This window comes from Peromyscus maniculatus, chromosome 6 (genome assembly GCF_049852395.1).
Source record: "Peromyscus maniculatus bairdii isolate BWxNUB_F1_BW_parent chromosome 6, HU_Pman_BW_mat_3.1, whole genome shotgun sequence".
Lineage (NCBI taxonomy): Eukaryota > Metazoa > Chordata > Mammalia > Rodentia > Cricetidae > Peromyscus > Peromyscus maniculatus.
Window position 1 is genome coordinate 100,309,332 of NC_134857.1, and position 9,475 is coordinate 100,318,806.

Here is a 9,475-nt window from a genome sequence, read left to right on the forward strand (position 1 = left end):
TCTTGTTGACAACAATTAATTTCCTTTAATCTTTCCATGACTTATAAAAACTGCAGCTGAATTTCCTGAAAACTCTCCAATGCCTTCTTAATCCTGAGGATGGAACTTGACAAAAAGTTAGCTGAGTCAAAAATTTCAAACACACCCCTTTAGCAATATCTGTAGTTTGCACAAAGTATTATTTGGCTTTTGTGAGCTAGTCTACAAAGGGCAATGAAATATCATTCCAGGAACAACTCAAATATCAAAGAAGGGAGAGGAAGGCCTCGTTGACTTTTCCTCCTGTCTAGTTGATAAAGAAAAGTGCTATTAGGACTATTCCATAGCAGAGTCCTTTTAAAGGGAGAGATGCTTGCCTAATGGCTATACAAAATCTATTGTTCTATAGGCAATATGTTCAGACATAAGCTCCTTGAGGTTTTGGACTATATATTCTTCCCATATATGTCTCTTGTAATACTTGTTGGTACTTTGCATATAGGAAGCTTCAAATAAATTTTGTTAAGTGAATGAATGAGCAATTCACAAACGAATCTCAATGAGTGTTTCTCTCATACCCATGTGAATCATTTTGTTCAAACGTATTCTGGGAATAATGTGTGGCCAAAAGATCTCAAGTTAAAAACTCACCTCATCTCAAGTATAATTAGCATAGTGCTTGATGCATCAGTGATCAGACATACATGAGATATGAGCAAATCAAAGAAAGGATGGGTACTCACTCATGGAATGCAAATTTCAATGCATAAAGCAATTGCTGTTTTCACCAGCACAGCCAGATGCATTTAAAATGGGTGATCCAGATAGTGAATAAAATTCAAGATAAACTACTGGGTAGATACTCCCAGGACTTGTGCAACCAACTTTAGGTTCTATAGGTGAAAGATAACTTGCATGGTACTTGTTATATCGAACATTCACTATGTAAAAGTTGGTTAACAAGAAATGATAAAAATTAAAAAAAAAAAAACTTGGCCTAGTGAATCTGATTTATTCCTTTTAGATTCCGCCAGACTGAACCTGAACTTGGGATTTTATTGTCCAGCTATCTCAGCAAATCTTAACGATTTTCAATGGTAAACTATACCAGTGTGGTGTTTTGATCATAAACTACCATTTATGTAGCATCTGTATATGTTAAGTGTCCTGAATCTGTCCTTATACTACACATTATTAGATAGATAAGAAAGAAGGAAGGAAATAAATGATGATGATAGATGATGGACAGATATGTGATAGGTATATGATAGATAGATGGGTGGCTAGACAGACAGATATAGATATTGATAGATAAGATAGATATGCACATATATGTGTACGTATAAAATCATGCTAAATATTTCCACATTTGCCCTGTAAGAATGCTTATTATCATACTTGAGTTTACCCACATTCAGATTAGTACTTTGCCCAGGGTTGCACAACCAGGAAGTGGAATCTCAACTTTCAGCGCAGGCTGCTATCTCCAATGTCTTGGTTTTCTGTCCTACCTCACATTTCACACAAGACCAGAATAAATTAGTGCCCATCAGAACTTCCCTGTACCCTTACATGGAGAAAGACCTGGCTTGCATCCACCTGTATCACGTCTTACCACATTTTGCACTCCCCCACTTAGATTGATTTGACTTGTTATTCCATGTGCTTTCAAGTCCTGATCTCATTCTCCTTCCTTGGTCACTCTTTGAGCACAAGTTCCTTATTCACAATATTAACACCTTGCTGGACACTCAATTGTCTTTCTATAGTAACTATCCACTTATTTCAGATCTGCCCTCTCCAACATCTATGCCCAGTGTATGTTGAGCCAGTTGTCCAAATATGGCTTACCCTGCCTCACAGTATAGACCAAGTTGTACCTGTTCATTTCATCTACTACATTTGGAAGTGAGTATAGAGCTACACCCATGGCATTTTCTTGGTGTTGTTTTTGGCTGACTTGTGCATTTAAACTATCTACTGCCTCTGCTTCAGTCTCAGGCAATAGCATGCTTCAGGAAAAAAGCTTGTAGTGCAAATAACTGAGTGTCTTAGGATAAGATTTTGTTCTCCACATACAATTTGGCTTTCACCTATATGACAAGTCCTTTATTAACTCTCATAGAAACTCTGGCTGCTAACCTGGAGCATCCCAGATCTGAACTACCACCTCTTTCTTATATGTCCCACACCATCCTCAATTCCCTTCTCCCTACACCACTGCCTGTAAATTCAAGCTGATGAGCCTGTATTTAAATCCCTGAGGAAATACCCACATGTGCTTCTTTTACATTTCAGAGTTTACCTGCTTTAACATCAGCTATGTGATTCAAAAGGAAGAGGCTTTGGGGCAAATGGACCTGAACACAATTCTTTATGGTTTTATATCTGGGTATAAACCATTGGGCAGGCTAACTATTCAATGGGTTAATTCCCAAATATCAAAACTGACACATTAAAGCTTATTCAAGAGAACTCATTGAATTCCAACAATATCCACTACACACAGTTTTAGGTAGGTATATTATTGAGGTTACTTTGGTCCTTTCTCCATCTTCTGTTAGTAAGATCACATTCTTCTGTCTTGAATGAGGCTAATTGTTTCTGTGTTAATCAGCTTTCTATCTTTGTGACAAATACCTGTGAAGAAAATCTACTTTGATGAAGAAAAAAGAAAAGATTCATTTGGCTTGTAGTTTCAGATGCTTCAATCTGTATTTGCTTGGTCCTGTTGTTCTGGGTTCATGGAAACACAATTCATGATTGATTAGCATGTGGCAAAGAAGTTGATCTTTGGGAAATAATGAGAGGGGAAGGGATAGGTAAGCATCCCATCACGCTCTTCAAGGACATGCCTTCCCCCAATGGCCCCTCTTCTTTCTACTAGATCTCAACAGCCACAGCTTCTAACACACCCAGCAACCACAAGCTGTTTACCAAGCCTTTAACACACTGTTGCTGTGGAAACAAACTTTGGGATTAAAATTGCAAGGTCAAGAACACTAAGGATGAAAAATGAAGCCATGCAACTTGGTATGAGATAATGAAGTTGACCAGGAAAGAGGGAGGGCAAGGCTCTGGGGGGGGGGATGAAGATACTTGTGGCAGGCTCCAACTGGCATCCACAAAGCAACACTATTTCACCTTCCCCCAGTAATGTACAAAAGCAGAACCATTTTACATATTATAGCTAATGCGTTTAATAACAGCAGACTAAATTGTGAGAACAGCTTCTAAGAAAGCCTCTGCTCACCCAAGAAGGAGACCACTACAGCCTATCCCAAAGGCAATGAATCAAATATGAGGCAGCCTATGAAAACTTCAGATACATATTGGTGAGTACACCTGCTGACCATCAAAATGCCCCTTGTGGTGAGACATCCTTGTAACTGAAATTAGGTTGTTCTATTAGGTACCAAGGTATTCTCCCAAACACATATCCTAACAGCAGGGCTGAAGACTCAGAGGACTTGATTATCATAATAGCACTTGCAGTGCTGGAGTCAAGGGTAGAAATACCTTTAAAGGAAAATCTGGTGCGCCATGATTTAAGACAGTAAAGACACCTTACCTTATGCATTAACCACCAGTTGCATGAGCATTCATTAAAACTTCTTTAAAGTCTGAGTTGCAGAATGCACAAGTTCCACTCCATTCTCTCTCCGAAGTGCTTGCTTGACTTGGCTTGGCTTCTGTTGCTTTGCTAAGAACCCAAGGAACCTCTACAACATCTTCGACAACATGGCCTTTCATAGATATATCACTACCAGACTGTAACAGTCCCCATAGGATGGGTCCAAGGCTCTGCTGCAATGAATGAGAAAACTAATGCCCTTGGCCACAAGGGTTGGCTCATGGACACGACACAAGCATGAGCCAGCGAGACTCCACATCACACTCATCTGTTAATTACTGAAAAATAAATTCTGGGATTTCAGGGATTATACTCTGCCAGGAACATGTAAATGTGGAGTTTTCACTAGAATATTTGCCACAGAGGGAGAGCCAAACTAAAAACTGGTTGACAGGAGAGTGAAGCTGAGCGTTTTAAACAACACCTCTTAACCACACAAACCCCACAGCCCCTACTACTATGAGACAATTGATACCATTTTGCCTCAGATTCATTTGGGCTGGTTTTCTATAACCTAAGACTGAGACCTCTGACTAACACATACCCAAAGTATAGAACACAATGTAATATGTGTGCAATGTGTCACCGGTATCCTGCAGCCCAGATGAGACTTGCCACCTTTCCTGAAGAGCATCTCTCTTTTCTCCTCACAATTCCATCAGAGGTATTTCCCACTTATTTTGTTCTGGTTTGGTATGGTTTTGTGAGACAGGATTTCACTGTGTAGCCCTGACTGTCCTGGATCTTGCTTTGTAGACCAGGCTGGCCTCAAACTCAGAGATCCACCTGCCTCTGTCTTCCAAGTGCTGTGATGAAAAGGCATCCACCACCATGCCTGGCATTTCTCACTCTTACCCCCTACATCCTGAATTTCTCGACTGGTCTGGTACTGCTTTCTCTGTGACCAATAGTACAGTGCAATACAGGGTATTCTTGAACTAGGATTGTAGATTCCTAGCCCATGTAGAGGGCTTACATGGCTTGTATGAAGCCACAGATTCAACCTACAGTATCACTAAATATACAGATGCATAAGCATTGGATTGTGCATGGAAGATCTCCATAAATTACTGTGAAGAAGTTCCTTTGTAAAAGCACAAAGTACTTTCATACACAATGAGGTCACTCATCAAGGCATGACTCTTGCCTTTCAAATGTCTCCCCTTCTTTTCTCTCCCATGCCTCCAACCTTGGCCCACCCTACCTGGGTAACACACTCATTCTTCCATTTGGCCTTTACAAAAGATTCCATCTGTCATTCTATCACTAAATTAAGCTTTCGAAATTGCTGCTTTCCAGCATGCTCCTTTTCTAAGAAAAGAATCAAAAACATACTGGAAAGTTTTTCAATAAAGTAACATTCCCTTCTCATTAATCTACTATTGCCCTCCAACTGTTAGCACTGCCTTTATCCAGCATTATCTTGGAGCCAAATACTCTCTTACTGAAATTCATATTCTACTTCCTCCTAGCAACAAGATTTTGGTCAATTTATTTCATGAAGGCCCTGGTAAAGCTTCCACAGCCATACCAATTTCCTTTCCACCCCTTACTTCTTGCTTTTTGTTGCTGTCTCACATTTTTAAGGTAAGACTCATATGCCATAAAATTCACATACTTAAACAGTGTATTGTTCACGGATTTTTAATAGGTAAAGTAATTCTCTGATTTTTTTCTTGTAAGTTATATAACCATCATCACCATGATCGAGTTTTAGAATATTTCATCACCTCAAAACTGTCTTCTTAAAGGCTGGAGAAATTGCTCATTGCTTAAGAGTACTTGTTGCCCCTCCAGAGGGTCAGAGTTCTGTTCTCAGCACCCAAGTCATGTGACTGCTAACCACGTCTAAGTTTAGCTCCAGGGGATCTGATGGCTGCTTCCATCCTCTTGGGTATTCACAACTGTGTGACATGTGTACAGGAGGATGGACACACACACACACACACACACACACACACACACACCAAAAAATAAAACAAAAATAGAGGTAAATCTTTTAAAATGAGTGGGGGCTAGAGAGATGGCATAGCAGTTAAGAACTCTTGCAGAATATCCAAATGGTTCCCAGCACCCATGTCACACAGCTTACAGCCATCAATAACTCCATCTCCAGGGAGGATATGACCCCACTGGTCTCCATAAAGTCACCTGCACTCACATGAGCATGCTTACATACAAATACATGCACAAAAGTTAGAATAATAAGAGAAAAAATAGAGGACTCTTCTTTGTGGCAATCTGCAGTTCACCTTCATTTCCACCTTGGACCTTGCTTTGTGATGCCACCCACTTGTAGTCTCTGGACATTCCATGCGTGTGTAAAATCATAGAATATGTTGGTTTCACGTATTTCGCTTATCACATTCAGGTTCATTTTTCCTCTGTCTTTGGCACATGCAGGTTTTGCCTCCATCACAATTTTCTCCCTTCTTTCAACCCATACAGATCATGCCTTCCCACTGCTGCTGCCATGGTTGTTAATGCCGTTGCCTTGAGGTACAACTTAACACGGGGCACTTTTATAAATTTCCTTAGATTCCTTCTGATTTGTGATTTTCATCTTCATTACTCAGACTCTCCGGGGGGGGACCTCCGGGCTTCAGCTCTTCCTTGGTTGCCTCACACAGCTATCTTATTTTTCTGGCCATGAAAAGATGAAAAGTCCTTATGAAAAGCATTAGACATATTTGGCAAGAAAATAAATGTTCCTTGAAAAAAAAATGATGGATTGGGTATGACCACTTACACTTCTCTTTACCAAAAACAATTACCAAGAGTTGCCCTCAGGTGGGAAAAGAGAACTGGATGGGTAGCCTGCTGATTTCTACAGATTTTATGCCAGAGTAGCTAGCTGCCGGGTACGTGGACATAGCCTACTGATTTTTGAAACTCCACTGTCATCAGTTCATCCACAAACCAATGTTTTCAGCAACTGAATCCTTTAAGGATATACTCAATGCCTACTGACTAAAATTTGTTCCCACCACAGTGGGAATACCTCACATGCAGTGGCTGCTGAATAAATGAGTGAGTGAGTGAGTGTATGATGAAGCCTTCAAGCATTGAGGACCTGGCCAGAGCAATCTCAGGAAATCCCAAGAGTCAAGGAGTTAATGTTAGCTTTAATAGCTAATTTTAGTTTGCACATAAAGCCAAAAAAAAAGGGGGAAAAGATTGGCACTTTTTACACATCAGTTTCTCAAAAACACAAAGAACAATGTAAGAATGTATATATGAGATATCACTGGAAAGATACAGCACAAGGGCAAACCCCTGTTTGAAATGAACCTGCCATCTGTACAAGAAAATGCCCTGCTGTCCCAGGCTGCCTCACTAATATTTGAGAGAATTCTTACATATCACACCTTCTGGCTAGCATTTCTTTACAGTCTAGGTAAATTACATTTCTGTTTAAGTTTCTCTTATTGTAATGAGTCTTTTGACAAATATTAGTGGAGTGCCAACCATGTGCAGGCCTTGTTTTAAGAACTTCTGACCAAGTAGTGAGCAAAATGGAAGAAAAACCACCTTGCATCCATGGGACTCACTTTCTGATGGATCGCATGTCATGGAGTTTTGCTATTTCGGTGTGTGAATTCCAAATACCTGAGAGCCAAAAATCAATCCTGATGTAGCTGCAATATCAAGATAATGACTGAAGCATTGTTCAGCTTAATGACCAATGAGTAAGCCACCCTTGACTCAGAACACCAGTATGCCACAATGACCACCCCAATAGAAACACAAACACCGGTTACTCTTCTATCAATGCTGTTCTCCTGCCCTAGTTCAAAGGTGAGGCTAGCTTGCTTGGCAAAGGTCACAGAGCTAATGAAAATGAAATATCCTGGGCTGGGGAGACGGCTCAGTGAGTAAAGGCACTCTTGAGACACACATGGTGGAGATAACCAACTCAGACCTCCAAATGCTTGTCTGTGAGTAAACACAAACACACACACAATAAATAAATAAAATGTATTTTTAATGTTAAATAAAATATCCAGAATTGAAATGAATTTAATTTTGGTTACCATGTTTCTTCCCCACCACCGTGTGTGTGTGTGTGTGTGTGTGTGTGTGTGTGTGTGTGTGTGTTCCGCGTGTGCGCATGCGCCTACGAATGCGTACGTTTGTGCATGTGTGTGAGCCTGTATGTGAACTTGGGTGTCTATCTGTGTGTGTGCCAGGGTGCCCTTTTAGAACTCACAGGACAACCTCTGGTGTTGGTACTTACTTTCCACCTTAACTTGAGACAGGGTTTCTTACTTGTATTTTGCTTTTGTTTGTTTGTTTTATTTTGGTTTTTTGCTCCTTATCCCAGGCTGGCTGACCCACGGTGTTCTCCTCTGTCCACCTTACATCTCACTGTAGCAGTGCTACACACATCCAACTTTTATGTGAAGCCTGGGGATTTGAACTTGTTTCCACACTTGCACAGCAACTGCTTTTACCCACTGAGCCATCTCCCCAGTCCCAAAGGTTATGTTCTCCTGGTCATTGCCCACCTTCACCCAAATCACAGGACAGGGTGACAATACAGAACAGTCACTCTGGTGACACTGAAGTCCATCTGCACTTTCTCAGGGCAGGTGAAAGCCCAACGTCGTATTTTAAACATGTGGAAGCTCATTTCAGAAGCAACCACCTATGCTGAGAAAGGAGACACCAAACACAGAAGCAGAAACAAAAGAACAGTGGTGTGTCCTTGAAAACTAAGGAGATGGTACCCTGGGAGTCATTCTTCATTTTGCGGACTTTATCTTTCTGAAGTGTGTAGATGTCCCCAGTCCTAAGAATAAAAGTAAAGAGGAGGGCACAGAATACTAGTTGCGTGGTTTGACAGAAAACCTGAAACAATTGGTATGGTCCTATATTAACAATGTATTTTCAGTATTGTTGTATTGCTAATTATTTAGCCAAATCACATTCTCTCAAATGACCAAAAAGAATCCACGTACCTCACAACTGTAAATTTCTTTTACATGCCTTGGCATCTAACAGGATGCAGCGCCACAGACTTAGCTCGGCTTAAGGAATAGGAATAAATTTAGAAAATCTGGTGGAGAGCTGAATGTTTTTCCCTGTCAAATTTTCTCTTCAAGATTTTATCCTGTTGCTCCATGTCATTGAGGACAGCGCCAGCTTTTGTTATATTTCCAGATCATTCCAGAAAGCCACATCAGTTATTATTTATCTGATCGAATAATGGGGAGGAAACCAGACTTCATTTGAAAAATGAGCTTTGCTGTGTTTAGTGAATGCCTTTTAGAAATTCATGCTGAGGGGTAGGTTAGACAAGAAGAGAAGGGAGAGGGAGCGGAGTGAAGCAGGGAGTGGTGGGGAGGGAGAAGGACGGGGGGGGGGGGTGTTCTCACACATGTGGGTGGGTGAGCATCTTCTGAAAGGCCCTGAGCAGCTCTGGAGGAGCTGTAGCCTGTGCCATGGAAACAGTGGTTACCATGGAAAGCAAGCGCTATTGTGACGAGCTAAAGAAAAGCCTTATGTAAAATCATCTTCCCATGTAACCTTACACTTTCCAGCGTTTTAAAAAAATGACAGGATTAGAGCACAGTCCTCCGGGGAGTCTCGAGCCTCTCAATGATCTTCCACGACAATCTAGAAAGCGAGATGATAAACTACCGGTCGGCGTGGACCTTGCTAAAGGGCCTGACAAGCAGTTAGGTGGAGAAATTGCCCCCATCGTTTATCTATGGACTACACAGCACACTATTAAATATTTTTCTGTTAAAACCTACAAAGTATTACAAATGAAGAGAAAACATGGCTAAAATTAACTTAAAGCGAATGGTTCCCGACTTACTGAAATCAGAATTGATGGGTTTCATCTGAGTTATCTGT

General features: G+C 40.8%; 1 long non-coding RNA gene across 2 annotated transcripts; it reads right to left on the minus strand.

The window, feature by feature from the left end:
* Positions 1-5,241: 5,241 nt before the first annotated feature.
* LOC121830311 (uncharacterized) lies at positions 5,242-9,051 on the minus strand. 2 transcript variants are annotated; one of them, XR_013052330.1, is made up of 3 exons: positions 8,992-9,051; positions 8,575-8,810; positions 5,242-6,256 (listed from the first exon to the last, which is right to left on the minus strand). It is a non-coding gene; the product is annotated as an uncharacterized LOC121830311 (long non-coding RNA). The 2 variants fall into 2 exon arrangements; XR_006073485.2 differs by lacking the exon at positions 8,992-9,051 and having other exon boundaries at positions 8,575-8,975.
* Between the last annotated feature and the right edge of the window lie 424 nt (positions 9,052-9,475).